The 17,511-nt window shown below is 40.5% G+C and overlaps 1 non-coding gene across 1 annotated transcript; it reads left to right on the top strand.

Moving 5' to 3' along the window:
• The first annotated feature begins 2,765 nt into the window (after nucleotides 1-2,765).
• Nucleotides 2,766-2,872, top strand: LOC122223275. The gene has a single exon (XR_006204160.1). It is a non-coding gene; the product is annotated as a U6 spliceosomal RNA (small nuclear RNA).
• Nucleotides 2,873-17,511: the final 14,639 nt, after the last annotated feature.

The raw sequence follows: 17,511 nt of genomic DNA, 5'->3' as shown, positions 1-17,511 counted from the left end.
AGACTGACATCCTGGTTGGGACTGCTTCTCATCCCCGTTGTCTTCCATACTACCACTGGGGCTGTCTGCTTAGGCTGTCATGAATTCACTCTCTTGATTTCCGTCTCTTATCTTGAAACGTCTTGCTCTTCCCACGCTAACACTTAAAATTTAATAAATGTTTGCTGAGTGATTGCTTTGTGTAAGGCACTGTGGGGTGGGGAAGCAAGATGGAAAGCCACTAAGAAAAATGAATACTCAGCCAAATTGTCGAGGCTAATAAAAATGCTTAAGCAACAGTTCCTGCTCTCAGGGAACTGAAGTTCACTAGGGGGATAAAACAAAGAAAGAACTATTAAAACTTGGCAATGAGAATAGGCAAGGAAAAAACAGGTATAAGGCAAGTAGTTTTGGTGCAATAATTAAAATAGTTTGGTACTGCTGTAAGAATAGATACATTAATGAAATTGAATAGTGAGCATAGAAATATACTCAAACATAAAAATAAATAAAATTTGATCATCTCATTTTGAATTGGTAAGGAAAATACAAAATATTTAATAAATTATTGCAGGACAACTGGCAAGTCTTCTGGAAAATGAATTAAACTGAATCCTTACCACAGTCCTTACACAAAATTAATTCTAAATGGATATAAATGTAAAGAAACCATAAATACATTACAGAAAACACAGGTGAGAGGCTTTCTAATTTTAAGTACAGGCAGCCTTGTTTTATTGCTAGATTGTGCTTTGTAGATGCTGTGTTTTTTTAAAAATTGAAGTTTGGGGGTACCTGAGTGGCTCAGCTGGTTGAGCATCTGACTTCAGCTCAGGTGATGATCTCGCAGTTTGTGAGTTTGAGCCCCGCATCAGGCTTACTGCTGTTAGTGCAGAGTACTAAGTTAAAAAATTTTACAAATAAAAATTGAAGGTTTGTGGCCACTCTGGTTTGAGCAAGGGTTCTGGCACCATTTTTCCAATAGCATTTTCTCACTTCAAATCTCTGTGTCACATTTCAGTAATTCTCGCAATGTTTCAAATTTTTCATTATTATATTTATTATAGTAATTTGTGATCAGTGATCTTTGATGTTACTATTGTAAATGTTTTGGAGTGCCATGGATCACACTCATATACAATGGCACACTTAAATTAATAAAAGTTGTGTGTGTTCTGACTGCTTCAGCAACCAGCCTTCCTCCATCTCTCCCCTTCTCCTCTGGCCTCTACTCCCTGAGACATAACAATATTGAAATTAGGCCAATTAATAACCCTACAAAAGCCTCTGAGGGTTTAAGTGAAGGGGAGAGTCGCACATGTCTTACTTTAAATCAAAAGCTAGAAATGATTAAGCTTAGTGAGGAAGGCATGTCAAAGACCACGATAGGCTGAAAGCTAGGTCTCTTATGCCAGATGGGACAAGTTGTGAGTACAAAGTAAAAGTTCTTGGAAGAAATTAGAAGTGTGACTCCAGTGAACTCACGAATAATAAGACAAAACAGTCTTATTGCTGATACAGAGAAAGTCTGAGTGGTCTAGATAGAAGATCAAACCAGCCACAACATTACCTTCAGCCAAATCTTCAACTCTGTGGAGGCTGAGAGAGGTGAATATATTGCAAAGGAAAAATCTGAAGTGAGAAGAGTTTTTTCATGAAGTTTAAGGAAAGAAGCCATCTCTACAACATCAAAGTGCAGGATGAAGCAGCAAGTTCTCCAGAAGACATAGCTAAGATAATTAATGAAGGTGGCTATACCAAACAATAGATTTTCAATGTAGATGAAATAGCCTTCTATTGGAAGAAGAGTCCAGTTCAGACTTTCATAGCTAAAGAGGAGAAGTCAATGTCTGGATTTAAAGCTTTAAAGGACAGGCTGACTCTCTTGGTAGGGGCTAATGCAGTTGGTGATGTTAAGTTGAAGCCAATGCTTACTTACCATTCTGAAAATCCTGGGGCCCTTGAGAGTTACGCTAAATCTCTTTTGCCCATGTTCTATAAATAACAATAAAGCCTGGTTGACAGCACATCTGTTTACAACATGGCTTATTGAATATTTTAAGCCCATTGTTGAGACCTACTGCTCAGAATAATAGATTCCTTTCAAAATGCTACTGCTTATTGACAAGTTACTTGGTCAGCCAAGAGCTCTGATGGAGATGTACGACATTAATGTTGTTTTATGTCTGCTAACACAACATCCATTTTGCAGCCTGTGGATCATTTTGATTTTCAAGTCTTATTATTTAAGAAATACATTTCATCAGGGTACAGCTGCCATAAACAGTGACTCCTCTGATGGATCCGGGTAAAGTAAATTGAAAACCTTCTGGAAGGGATTTACCACTCTGGACACCATTTGTGATTCATGGGAAAAGGTCAAAACATCAACATTAACAGGAATTTGGAAGAGTCGATTCTAACCCTCATGGATAACTTTGAGGGGTTCAAGACTTCAGTGGAAGGAGTAACTGCAGATGTAATCTCGTGATACAATGTTAACAAGTGAGGAGTTGTTGCTTGTGGAGGAGCAAAGAAAGTGGTTTCTTGAGGTAGAATCTTCTGTTGAAGATACTGTGAAGACTGTGGAAACAACAACAACCAAGGATTTAGAACTTAGTTGATAAAACAGCAGCAGGGTTTGAGAGAACTCTAATTTTGAAAGAAGTTCTGTGAGTAAAATGCAACCTAGCAGCATTGCATGTTATGGAGAAATCGTTGGAGAGGAAGGGTCAACCAAGTGGCAAACTTCATTATTATATTATTTTAAGAAATTGCCACAGCCAGTGCTTGCTCTGGCAGCACATATACTAAAATCGGAAAGATACAGAGAAGATTAGCATGGCCCCTGCGTAAAGACGACACGCACATTTGTGAAGCATTCCATATTTTTAAGTAGTTTTTGAAAATTAAAAAAAAAAGGAAATTGCCACAGCCACCCCATCCTTCAGCAGTCTGAACAGTCAGCAGTCAGCAGTCACCAACATGGAGGAAAGACCCTCCACCAGCAAAAAGATTAAAACTCGCTGAAAGCTTAGATGATGGTTAGCATTTTTTAGCAAGAAAGTATTTCTTATGTACTTAATTTTTTAAGAAATTATTTATAGATTAAGGTATGTACATTGTTTTTTTAAACATAATGCTATTGCATACTTAGTAGACTACAATGTAGTATAAACCTAACTTTTACTGAAAAACCAAAATATTCATTTGACTCACTTTGTTGTGATATTTGCTTTATTGTAGTGGTCTGGAACTGAACCTACATTATCTCTGAGGTATGCCATAAAGTCTTTTCCAAGCATAAAAAAATAACCTAAAGGCATTTTTAAAAGAATGATTTTCACTACATAAAAATATAAAACACACCATAAACAAAGTCAAAGACCAATGACAATTGGAAAAATATTTAAATCACATATGGAAAATAAAGGGCTGATATTTATAATATCCAAAGAAATTTTACAAGTCTATAAAAAGATAACTGAACAGAAGTTTAAAGAGACATGAATTGTGTATTTATAAGAGAAAAATTACGAATGCAAATAAAAATACACTTCAATAATTAAAGAAATGTAAATGAAAGCATTTTTTTGGCCTATTTGATTGGAAAATGTATTTTTTTAATTGACAAAATGTCCAGTAAGTTTTGTTGTAAATGGAGTATAAATTAGTGTATAATTTTAGAAATAAATTGGCAACATTTATTTAAAATGGGAATGTGGCTTCTTTGTGATTCAGAAATTGTATGTTTATAAAATTACAGGTTTACTCCAATAACTGCAAAGGTGTATGTACAAGGTCATTCACTGCAGCACTGTTAATTAAATGAAACACTGGCAACAATCAATAAGGTTAAATAGATTATAGTACATGCATATGATAGGATAGAGTAACAATGCTCTGAACTGATGAGATCTGCAATGGGTAGTTGCTTAATTGAAAACTTTAAAATGGGGAATCATAAAAAATGAGTCATATTTACTTTCAACATAAAATTTTCACCTAAACTCTCTAAATGTAAAATCATTCATCAGTCCTTTTTTAAAAAAATATTTATTTTTTAATTTACATCCAAGTTAGTCAGCATATAGTGCAATAATGATTTCAAGAGTAGATTCCAGTGATTCATCCCCTATGTATAACACCCAGTGCTCATCCCAACAAAGTGTCTTCCTTAATGCCCTTTACCCATTTAGCCCATCCCTCCCACCCTCTTTTTGATTGCCAAGTAATACTCCATTGTATATATATACCACATCTTCTTTATCCGTTCATCGGCATTTGGGCTCTTACCATACTTTGGCTATTGTCAATAGCACTGCTATAAATATTGGGGTGCATGTGCCCCTTCGAAACAGCACACCTGTATCCCTTGGATAAATACCTAGTAGTGCAATTGCTGGGTCGTAGGGTAGTTCTATTTTTAATTTTTTGAGGAACCTCCATACAGTTTTCTAGAGCAGATGCACCAGTTTGATTCCCATTAGCAGTGCAAAAGAGATCCTCTTTTTCTGCATCCTTGCCAACATCTATTGTTGCCTGAGTTGTTAATGTTACCCATTCTGACAGATGTGAGGCGGTATCTCATGGAGGTTTTGATTTGTATTTCCCTGATGATGAGTGGTGCTGAGCATTTTTTCATGTGTCTGTTAGCCATCTGGATGTCTTTTTTGGAAAAGTGTCTATTCATGTCTTTTGCCCATTTCTTCACTGGATTATTTGTTTTTCCGGGTGTTGAGCTTGATAAGTTCTTCATAGATTTTGGATACTAGCCCTTTATCTGATATGCCATTTGCAAATATCTTCTCCCATTCTGTTAGTTGCCTCTTAGTTTTGCTGATTGTTTCCTTTGCTGTGCAGAAGCTTTTTATCTTGATGAGGGCCCAATAGTTCATTTTTGCTTTTGTTTCCCTTGCCTCCGGAGACTATTGAGTAAGAAGTATTGATCAATCTTTTGATGTTAAGAGAAGGTCTTTTCTTTGAGTAAGGGTTTGCTGACTAGAGTTCCACTCACCTTTCCTGCATAAGACCTATGATGTCTCTGCTCATCTTCCCAATCTTGTGTCCTACCTTTTTCCACCTTGCTCACATTGGCCTCCTCTAAGTTGCTCCAGTTGCTAAATTCCCACTAAATGGTCTCTGCAGTAGTTATTTTCTCCTTTCCTTTTTCTGCCTCTTTGCACGACTCTTTCCCATGCTTTAAATGTCATTCTAAATGTCTTTTTAGAGTCACCTTCTTTGATGACCTCAGTGTATCACTAGGGATAATTTTTCTTGCAGTAATTCTAGCTTAATTGACTTATATTATAAAAATGTAATTTATTGTCTCACATATCTATCTATCTATCTATCTATCTATCTATCTATCTATCTATCTATCACCAGTCATAGATCTGGCCTAAGAATACACCATAGCCATAGTTTAAACTAAATGACCAAGATTTGTCTTCTATTTTTCACCCTACTTCCTTAGTGTTGGCTTGATTCTTCTCTTCTTTCCAATGGCTGTCAACAACTCATGTAACATCTGGGTACTAAGATAAACACAACTTGACTCTGATGGTCCTTATATGGGTCTTGTGCTCGTTTATCTTAGGCCATTTTTCCAAAAGCAGAGTCTGATGCATGTGTAAGTGCTCTATAAGAAATACCTATAAAGTGTCAAGTATCTTCTGACCACATAAGAAACTAGCAACCACTAATAAAGGAAATTCACCAATATGTGGAAATTAAAGAGCATACTCCTGAACAACCAATGTATCAAAGAAGCCATCAAATGGGAAATAAAAAAATCTTGAAATAAAGGAAAATGGAAATACAACATACCAAAACTTGAGGGAAGCAGTAAAAGCATTTCTAAGAGGTAAGTTTATAGTGATAAACACCAAATTAAGAAAAAAGAAAGATCTTAAATAACTTCAGGGAACTAGGGGGAAAAAAAGAACAAACTAAGCCTTAAGTTAGCAGCAGAAATAACAAAGATCCGATTAGAAACAAATGAAATAGAGACTAGAAAAACAATACAAAAGAAAAAAAACAATAGAAAACAATAGAAAAGAACAAAACTAAGAGTTGTTTTTCTTGAAAAGAGGAACAAAGTTGACAAATTTTTATCTAGACCAAACAAAAAAGAGAGAGAAGACTTAACTCAGAAAAAAAAAGCAGAAACATTACAGTTTTTGCTACAGAAATGCAAAGGATTGTTAGAGATTACTGCAAGCATTATACACCAACAAAGCCATAAGATAACCTAGAGGAAATGGATACATTCCTAGAAATAGACAACCTATTAAGACTGAATCATGAAGAAGTAGAAAATCTGAACAGATTAGTAATGAGTAAGGAGAGTGAATCAGTAATCAAAAATCTCCCAACGAAGAAAAACTCAAGACCACAGGGGCTTACCGGTGAATTCTATCAAACATTAAAAAAAAAAAAAAAAATTAATACCAGTCTTTTTCAAACTTCTCCAAAAAAAAAAAAACTGAAGAGAAGGGAATATTTCCAAACATTTCACAAGCCAGCTTTACTCAGACAGACAAAGACATGACAAGAAAACTACAGGCCAATATCCCTGATTAGCATAGATGTAAAAATCCTCATCAAAATACTAGCAAACCAAATCAACAGCACATTAAAAGAATCATATACCATGATAAGTAGGATTTATCTCTGGGATGCAAGGATGGTTCAACATATGCAAATCAATAAATGTGGTATTAACATAAAGGATAAAAATGATATGATCATCTCAATAGATGGAGGAAAAGCATTTGACAAAATTGAGCATCCTTCCATGATAAAAGCTGTCAATGTATTAGGTGTAAAGTAATGTATCTAAATATAATAAAGGCCATATATGAGAAGCCAACAGCTAATGTATTCAACAGTGAAAAGCTGAAAGCTTTTTTTCTGAAATCAGAAACAAGACAAGGATGCCCACTCTTGCCACTTGTATTTAAAATAGTATTCAAAGTCCTAGTCAGAGCAGTTAGGAAAAAAAAGAAAAAGAAAGAAAGAGCATCCAATCAGAAAGGAAGAAGTAAAATTGTCACTGTTTGCAGGTGACATAATCTTGTATATAGAAGACCCTAGAGACTCCATCAAAAAACTGTTAAAACTAATAAATTCAGTAAAGTTGCAAGACATAAAAACATAGAAAAATCAGTTACATTCTATACAGCAACCATAAACTATCTTAAAAAGACATTAAGAAGACAATCCCATTTATAATAACATCAAAAAGAATAACATACTTAGGAATAAGTTTAACCAAGAAGGTGAAGGATCTGTACACTGAAAACTATAAAACACTGATGAAAGAAACCAAAGAAGACACAATCAACGGGAAGTTATCCCATTTTCATGCATTGCAAGTATCAATTTTGTTAAAATGTTCATACAACCCAAGTGGTCTACAGATTCAATGTAATTCCTATCAAAATCTTAATGACATTTTTTCACAAAAATATGAGAAACAATCATAAAATTTATATGAAGCCATAAAAAAAAATCCAAATAGTTAAAGCAATCTTGGGCAAGAAAAACAAAGCTAGAGGCATCATACTTCCTGAGTTCAAATTATGTTACAAATTGTAGTTATCAAAACAGCATGGTATGGGGCATCTGGGTGGCTTAGTTAGTTAAGTGTCTGACTTGGGCTCAAGTCACGATCTTATGGCTTGTGAGTTAGAGCCTCATGTCAGGCTCTGTGCTGACAGCGCTGAGCCTGGTGCCTGCTTCAGATTCTGTGTCTCTGTCTCTATCTGCCCCTCCCCTGCTTGCGTGTTCTCTCTCTCTCTCTCTCTAAAAAATAAGTCAACACTAAAAACAATTTAAAAAAATTAAAAAGAATCCAGCATGGTACAGGCATAAAAACGGATACATAGATTAATTGAAGAGAATCAAGAGCCCAGAAATAAACCCACTCATACACAGTCAACTAATCTTCAACAAAGGTGCTAAGAATACACAATAGGGAGAGGATAGTCTCTACAGTTAATTGTGTCAGGAAGACTGAATACACACATGCAAAAGAATGAAACTGGACCATTTTATAACACCATACACAAAAATTAATTCAAATGGATTAAAAACATCAATGTGAGATCTAGAAGTAGAAAACTAGAAGAGAACATGGGAGGAAATCCCTTAGCATTTATTTTGGCAATGATTTTTTTTCGATTTGACACCAAAAGCACAGGCAACTAAAGCAAAAATAAACAAGTGGGACTACATCAAACTAAAAAGTTTCTGCACAGCAAGGGAAACAATCAATGAAATGAAAAGGCAACTTACAGAATTGGGGGAAATATTTGCAAATCATGTATCTGCTAAGAGGTTAATATCCAAAATATGTAAGGAATTCAAACAACTCAGCAGGAAACAACAACAACAACAACAACAACAAAACAAATAACCTGACTAAAAACTGGTCAAAGGACCTGAACAGGCATTTTTCCAAAAGACATACAAATGGCCAACAGGTACATGAAAAGAAGCTCAACATCACTAACCATCATGGAAATACAAATCAAAACCACAATGAGATATCATGTTGCACCTATTAGGATGGCTATTATAAAAGTAAAAAGATAACAAGTGGTGTTGAGCATGTGGAGAAAAGAGAACACTTAAACATAGTTGGTGAGAGTGTAAATTTATACAGTCATTATGGAAAACTGTACAGAGTTTCCTCAAAAAATTAAAAGAAGAACTACCATATAAGCCAGCAATCCTAATTCTGTGTATATATCCAAAGGGAATGAAATCACTATCTTGAAAAGGTATCTGTAGTCCCATGTTCATTGCAGTGTCATTCAGGTAGCCAACGTATGGAAACAGTCTACTTATCTGTCAGTGGATGAATGGATAAAGAAGATGTAGACTATTATTCAGTCTTAAAAAAGAAGGACATCTGGGGGCACCTGGCTGGCTCAGTCAATGGAGCATGTGGCTCTTGATCTCATGTAAAGATGAGCTCTTGATATAGATGTAAATATTACTTAAAAAAAAGTAAAATCTTTAAAATAAAAATTACATTTTAAAAAAAGGACATCTTGCCATTTGCGACAACATAGATGATTTTGGAGGATGTTCTACTGAATGAAATAAACCAGACAAAGACAAATACTGCATGATCTCACTTAGATGTAGAATCTAAGTAAGTCAGACTCAGAGAGACAGGGAGTAGAGTGCTGGTTATCTGGGGCTGGAGGGTGGGAGAGGTGGGGAAATGCTGGTCAGAATACAAACTTTGTTATAAGGTGATTAAGTTTTGGAGACCTAATGTGCAGTATGATGACTATTAAAGTCCTTCCTTCCTTCCTTCCTCACATATTTGTGAGGGAGAGAGTGGAACAGGATAAGGAAGGGAAAGATACTGAAGAATTAAGAATCTCAGGTCAATTCTAGCCTTGGCATGATGCACACAGGGACCATAAACCACAATGCAAGGATAATGTAGCTTTTTTTTTTTTAGTGTTTGTTTATTTTTGAGAGAGAGGGACAGAGTATCAAAGGGGGTGGGGTGCAGGCAGAGAGAGAGGGAGACACAGAACCTGAAGCTCCAGGCTCTGAACTGTTAGCACAGAGCCCTGTGTGGGGCTCAGACCCATGAACCATGAGATCATGACCTGAGCTGAAGTCGATCACTTAACCCACTGAGCCATCCAGGCACCCGAAGGGTAATGTAGCTTTTTGTGTCTATGTATCAGTCAGTTGTTGGCTGAGGACTGCTCCCAGGTTGGGCTGATCCCATCAGCCAGGGCAATGAATTCTCTGGAGACAAAGGGCAGGTGTGTGCCTTTAGCAGTCAATACAGCACCTGGGGGATATGTGTGCTGCCTGGCAAAGCACATCTGAACTGGGCACCACAGCATCTATCACACCATTGGGGCCAGGAAGATTGCTGTGCTAATTGGTTTAAGCCAGTTAGAGTCCACTTATGGAGCTATGGATGGGGTCAATCCCATCCACCCAACGTTGCTGAAAAATTCATGGTAAGTGTAAGCATGGAAAATGGGGAGAATGGATGGTGATCAGGTATCCAAGATATGTTCATATACTTCCTACTCTTAATTAGTTGTTGTTGTATAACCCTGTTTATTTCCTTCAGAGCACTTTCCATAGACTATAATTCTCTTAATGATTGCTTGATTGCCTGTCTGACTCCTAGAATGTAAGTTCCAGGAGGATAGGAACCTCAGTTGTTTTTTGTGCTGTTGTTGTTGTTGTTGTTTTGGTTCACTGTTGTAGCCTAAAAATCTATTGGCATGTCTAGTACTAAATATGTTGATTGCCTTCCAGATAGTACTCTAAATGTGCAAAGGCACCATTATAAGAAGGAAAAATGTTGTGTAGATAAAGAAGATAATTCTAGACCATTAGTTCTCTAACTGTAGTCCCCAGACCAGCAGCATCAACATCACCTAGAAACTAGTTAGAAATGAAAATTCTTGAGGCGCCTGAGTGGCTCAGTCAGTTGAGTGTCCTACTTCAGTTCAGGCTATGATCTCATAGTTCGTTTCGTGAGTTCGAGCCCCATGTCAGGCTCGCTGCTGCCAGCCTGTCGGCGCAGAGCCAGCTGCAGATCCTCTGTCCCCATCTCTTTCTCTGCCCCTCCCCGCTTATGCTCTCTCTCAAAAAATAAATATTAAAAAAAAAAAAGAAAATTCTCAGGCCCCACTCTGGACCTAATGAATAAAAAACTCTAGGGGTGGAACTCAGAAATCTCTGTTCAATAAGCCTGCCAGATGATTTGGATGCATAACAAAGTTTGGGAACTACCAGTCTAGAACAGTTTGACTAAAATATGGGATTTACGCAGGGTGGGTAGTGGTAAATAAAGTGGTAAGAAAAATTTAGGACCATATTATTATCAATTTTAATGTAGTAAACAAGTACCCTATATGCTGTTGATTTGTTTTTACTTTTCTGAAATAAAACCTTTTGTTGGAAAAGCCATGAATTCTTTGAATTCTAGACACCCTTGTTGGTGTTTGGAAGGTAGGAGTAGGTGGGATTAATGGTGTTTTGGTTTTTCAGGACAGGAGGGGATATAATACTCCTGATAATTCATCCTCACCCTTACCTTTACCCACAGGCAGCTCCTTGCCCTATGCACACAATTTCCCTTTTTTTTTTTTTTTCAAGTTTATTTATTTATATTGAGAGAGATAGAGACAACACGTGAGCAGGAGAAGGGCAGAGAGAGAAAGGGAAAGAGAATCCCAAGCAGCCTCCACACTGTCAGTGCAGAGCCCGACATGGGGCTTGAACTCACGAAACTGTGAGATCATGACCTAAGCTGAAAACCAAGAGACAGAGGCTTAACCGACTGAGCCACCCAGGTGCCCCACAAAATTTCCTTTTCTTTATTCTTTTTTAAAATAAACTTATTTTTTAGCATGATTTTAGACTTAGAAAAAAATTACAAAGATAGTCCAGAGAGTTCCCATATAGCACCCCACCTAGTTTCCCCTATTATTAACATATTCGTTTGTGTGGCATATTTATTACAATTAATAAGCCCATATTGATCCATTATTGATCCATTATTCTTAACTAAAGATCATATTTGATCCAGATTACATTAGTGTTTATATAATGTCCTTTTTTTTTTTTTCCTGTTCCAGGATCTACCCGGGATGCCACATTATATTTAATCACCATGTCTCCTTAGATTCGTTTTGGCTATTACAATTTCTCAAACTTCCCTTGTTTTTGACGATCTTGACAGTTTTGAGGAGTACTGTTTGGGTGTTTTGTAGAATGTCTCTCACCTTGGGTACGTCTGATGTTTTTCCTAACAATTAGATAGGGTTTGGTTCTTGGTTACAAGATTAACAGAGGCAAATTGTGTAATTTTTGGCACATCCTATCAAGGGTACATACTATCAACGTGATTTATCACTATTGATATTGACCTTGATCTGAAGCCTCAGCTAGGGTATCTGTAGAAAGAGGATGGATTTATGAAATGGTACACAGGGAAAGTTTTCAGAACCTGAATTTTACTTAGATTTTGGGAAGATGTTTGTGGTAATGAAAAGGAGAGGAGGAGCCAAAACCTTTGCTTAGGGTGCTTTTCTAGTATGCGTGACTGGGCCCATGGCTGGTGTTTGACAACTACAGCAGCTGGTCTTCCAGGTAAAGAAATTTGGTCTGTAGTCAGTTTTCTCCTCGGGACCTGGGGAGAGTTCGGGCCAAGAGTGTTTCATGGTTGAAGCTCTCAGTGCCCTGGAACACAGGGGTAGAGAGTGTGATTGGTACAGAGGCCCTACTGGCTACGTCTGCCAGTCAGATCAGCTAGCACAGTCCTTCCCAGAATGACTTAGACAGTCACCTGGAGGTGATATCAGGACCTTTCTAGGGCCTTAGGCTCTGGAGGGATGAGTCTGGGGATATTCCGCAGTAATATCCCAGCTGCTTAGTCATTTGAAAAAGCAATGGATGCCTGAAGTCAATTAGGAGATGTATAGCTGAAATTTTCCCACAGACAGATTGGCTATCTATTTCATAAGACGAATTTGACTATAGAAAGAATCAAAGGGCATACATTAAAATATTAATATTGTTTATCTCTGGGTGTGATGGGTTTTGGGTTGTATGAGTTTTCTAGGGCTGCCATTAACAGAGTACCACAAACTGGGTGGCTTAGAACAACAGAAATGTATTGTCTCATAGTCCTGGAGGCCAGAAGTCTGACATCAAGGTCAGCAGGACCGTGTTCTCTCTGAAGACTCTTGGGAAAGATCTTTCCTTTTCTCCTCGTAGCTTCTGGTGGTGGCCAACAATCCTTGGTTTGCAGCTGCAACACTCCAGCCTCTGCTTCTGTCATCACATGGCATTCTCCCTGTGTGTCATGGCCAAATTCCCTATTCTTATCAAAGCACAAGACATATTATGTTTAAGGCCCACCCTAGTCCAGTATAGCTTCTTCTTGATTATATTACAATGACCCAATTTCCATTCACAGGTCACTTTCACAGGTTCTAGAGAGACACGAATTTGAACAGGGGTGGTTGGTATTTTCTTCTTCATATGTTTCTGTTTCACTTTGGTTTCTTTTTGCAACTTGCATGTGTTACATCTATACCAGCAAAACAACAACAAAAAACAAGCAAACGCACAAAAACAAAAAAAATGCAATCCCTACCACGAATACTCTGAAAAATAATAGAAACTGCATTTGGTGTAGGGGCCAGAGCTGTCCTGGAACATGCAGGAAAGGTTGCTTATGCCAATGATGTTATCCTGTGCCAGGAGGCTTCCTACATAACCCAGGCAAACCCTGGTCAAAAGACAGGGAGGGGTGCTGGGGTGGGATGCCTGGGGAAATGTTTGGGCATCTCTGCTCAGGCCAGGGCTGAGGGTGGAGGCTTCTCTGTCTTGCTGTGGGCTGGGCTGCTGGCTTCCTAGATATGGGGCTTACCCAAAGAGATCATTTAGGCTTCCTGTGGCAGCACCCGCTTCCTGAACAAACACAGGAGGGCAGCTTCAAAAAGTGTGAATGTGATAACTAAAGCCACATTCACTCTGGCTGGGTAAATACTGCCTGGGAATCAGTCGCTGTTTTCCCAAACTTTCTTAGGTACTGGGGCCCTGTGGGGAGGTGACTTCTCTCATGACAGCCACACCCCAGGTCGCCCTTTATTAGTCACAGCACATGCTTTACTCTGCTTGGTTATGCTCCCCTGACGTTCTGCACGTCCCACCATCCAGCAGTACGTGTTTACCCCTCCCCAGGGCTGGTTGGACTGAACAACATTTTGTGCAACCCGTTCTAAAGGAGCAGCTGGGAATCAGGTTTAAATCATAGATATTCAGCACGGCAGAATTAAAAATCCCTTAGACGCTTTTGTTTATGGGTGCCAGGGAGAGAGAGCAACCAAGGGAGAAAGAAGGAATTCTTAGTGTGTTTCATTTAACCACAAATTCTGTCTGCTTCCTTCAGAAGGCACTGGTGTCCGACTGATTTTTCAAATGTAAGAGCATCCTGTTTGGAGATGGGGGCTTTGAGTGGATAATTCTGGCTATTAAGGAACAAAAACAACGGGTTCTTTAAGGGGGGGGATGGGCATTCTTCAAACAACTGTTCCTAGGCCTGAAAACTCTCTTAGAATGTCAATATCAAGTTCAGTCCCACGTGACTGAGGCAAAAGGCTTTCATCCTTTTTCTACACAGCTATTTAACCCTTTACTAGGGTAAAGGACAGCCATAAGAGAAGAAATAAGACTTCTCTTCCTGATCCACATCTAGCCACAACTGATGGAGGGCTCCCATTCTGTACCTCCCCCCCACCCCCAGTGCCATTGTTCTCCTCCTTTCAGAAAAGAGAAAACAGGCTCAGAGAAGTTGGGTAGCTTGCCCCAAATTGTAGCTGTTGGCAAACTTGAGCCTCCATCTGAGTGACTACAAACGCTGGATTCTTGACCATTACATCGAGCTGCTTCTAGAGAGGGTGACATCCACCAAAGTGTCCTCAGCAGAGGCTCAGGAGAAGAGCAGGCATTCACTGATGGGAGTTGGATATGCTTCCATTTCTATCTTTACTGTTCACTTACTGAGTGACGTTCCATAGCTCACTTACATGTAAGTTTGGTGTGTTTTCTTCCAGCATTAAAAAATTCACATAAATATTATATATATGGACTTTTTGTGTGGGCATGCTTTATAGAAGTGGGATCACGCTGCGTGCATTATTTTGCAACTCAACTGTTTTTCAGTCAATATATTTTTGAGATTTACCCATTTTGACACACATAGATGTGATGGAATCCTTTTAATGGCTCTCATATTACTCCATTGTATGAATGTACGTTTTATAAATAAGTGCACTTAAATTTTCAGTTTTTTGCTATTATGAACAACATTAACATAGATATACTCAGGACTCCCACATTGCAGAGCCCTGGAAAGTTCCATTCCCATTTCTGTGTATGTACCTTCTGGAGTTCTGCAGCACATACTCGGTGTACCTTGCTGTACCTTGCTGGTGTCTCCTTCCTTCATTTTCTTTTTTTTTTTTTGTAAACAATATTTATTGAGTGCCTAGTGAACCCAGGGCATTGTTCAAGTGCTTTGCTTGTATTAATGTATTTAGTTCTCCGCAAAGTCCTAAAAAGTATTGTTTTTACCATTCTCATTTCTCAAACAAGGACGGTGAAGGGCGTTGAAGGCATCTGTTGGCTCCGAAAGCTGCAGAGCTGACATGGGAACTCGGACGGCCAGGCTCCGAGTGCGGGTGTTGAACCATTACACTAATTCTCCCGTATGTTTCACTCTCTACTCGGTTGATGTTCACTCTCAACGGTACCCTTGAGAGTAGGGACCATGGGGGGCCGCTTATTTTGCATTCCAGTGCCCAAGCATGCCTCACCTCCCTTAGGGGCTCAATAATACTGTGTTTATCATTTTACTCTTTGTTCAGTGCTCCTTTCCTAATTCACATTTCCTCTTTCTCTTCCCCATCTAGCTCTTTCCCCTCATAAGCATCCTTTCTCCTGCCCTCTCCCCATAACACGGCTACCCCATGGCTTACAGGCTTTCAAAGATGACAAAGGCACATCACAGATCCATGAACAGGAAAGCTTTATAACTTGCCCTATTTGGGAAAGAATATTTTACCAAAGGGCAAAGGAGGACTTGACTTTTTTCTGCCCTCAGGAGGCCCAGTTTTGCAACCCTGTAGGTCTAGGGCTGAACAGGAGGCACTGCTGTGTTCACACGTTCAGTCAAGAGTACTTCTAATTCTGTCCTTCAGCCGTCAGGCACGTAGGCAATTTCCTCTTATAAAGTTGGTGGTTGTAACTAAACAGGTGCAGATTTGAGGAAATGCAGGCCATCTCCACTAAGCCCCGGCTGCCTGTGCGATTAGGTTGATAAGGGACTTCCCCCTCCCCCCTAATGTATTCACCCCAGCCCCCCTCCCCCAGTCTGCCCCGGCAGGAGCCCCCGCAGCTGGGCCCCACAGCCCAGGCGGGGAGGAACAAGCAAGTCGGGCCAAACGTGAGCAGGCGAGTGTGCGGCTCAGAGGAAAGCACACAGGGACAAGAAGGTCGAGTTCCCGCTGGGGAAGGACCACCGTCCAAGGCTCTGTCCTTCCCTTCACCCTGCCGCCCCTCCTTCCCGCCAGGCCAGCGCCGAGGGGGCGCTCGGCGGAGGGAAGGCCAACCCCACGGCCGCGTGGCTTTCCCGACGGCTACCCCCGGGGCCCCTCGCTCCGCCTCGGCCGCCCACGCGGAGAACAGCTCGGCGGATCGGCCCGCGGAGCTGGGCGGCGGGACGTGCGGCTGGCCGGCGCGGTTCCAGGGAACTCTCCCCGGGCTTAGGGGTGCGGCCGAGCGCGCTGACTCACGCTCTCGCTACGTGAGCGGCGAGCCGAGCCGGGCCGGGCCTGGCGGGGGTGGGTGGGAGGGGGAAGGAGGGGCCAAGCCCGCGCCGCCTGCGCGCCCTTGTGGTTCTTCGCGGGCAGCTGCGCGGGGGCGCGCCGCGCGCCCGCCGAGGACTTCACCCCCGGGCTGGTCGCTGGGTGCCGATTTTGATCTTCTTTACGGCTTTATGGCCGCTGTGGGGCTGTGATCTTTGATTCGCAGCGAGAGCGCCCGGCAGTTTCTGCTAGGCAGGGGCCGCCAGAATCACGTTAGGTTCGCATGGGTGCAGGGCTTAGCCTCTTCTTGCTCCTGGGGGTGTCCACTGCGGCCGGAGGCCCGGCCTCTGGGTTTGCACTTAACAGCATCTTACCTAAGTAAAGAGCCATCTAGTAGTCTACGGGCGCTCTCGCACTCTCTTTGTTTCATCTGATCCCTAAAACAACCCCGTGACATGGGAAAGATAGGAAGGGCAGGCGCTGTTCAATCCATTTGACAGATGAGGAAATCAAAGTGTATGTTTAGGTATTTTATCCTTTGGTAAGAAAGCAGTTGGCTGTACCTTAGACGTAGAAGTACTTAGTTCTTGGGTAAATAAATTTTATTGCTGGAATAGCCTATTTTAGCATCGTCTTCTGTTCTCCTGTGTTCACTGGGAAGACCAGTTACAGAGGGAAAAAGGGGTCCTGGGAGTGAGGGGGGGGGGTTGCTCTGGGGGAGGGAGAGTTTATATTAATAGGTGAAATTGTCCCACTGTCTACACAGCTGTTACCTTTTTGGTAGGCTTTAAATGGACACAGCTGAGCTTACAGTAAGACCAGTGTTCGCTGAATAACTGGCTAGTCCTCCTCAAATACACCGAGGGTGTCCTTGGATGCCTGCCATGGATGAGGGTCCTGCTGGTGCGGTGCACAAGGGCCGGACCCCAAGCACTAGGCCCACCTCTGAATCTTGAGGCTTTGGTCATTGCCAGTGACTCTGGGCAGTGTGACTAACATCATTGAGCTTCCTCGCACTTCGGGTTGCTATGAGGTTCAAGAGGAGAATGTATTCGAAGGAGTTTCCTTAACTACCATGGCCCATAGAAATGAGAGGCGGGATTCTTTTCCTTGGTCATACAATATCAGGGGTGAGAGGAGACAGACATTGTCCACT

Source organism: Panthera leo, chromosome B3, assembly GCF_018350215.1.
Source record: "Panthera leo isolate Ple1 chromosome B3, P.leo_Ple1_pat1.1, whole genome shotgun sequence".
NCBI classification, from domain to species: domain Eukaryota; kingdom Metazoa; phylum Chordata; class Mammalia; order Carnivora; family Felidae; genus Panthera; species Panthera leo.
This window is presented reverse-complemented; position numbering and strand designations above follow the sequence as displayed.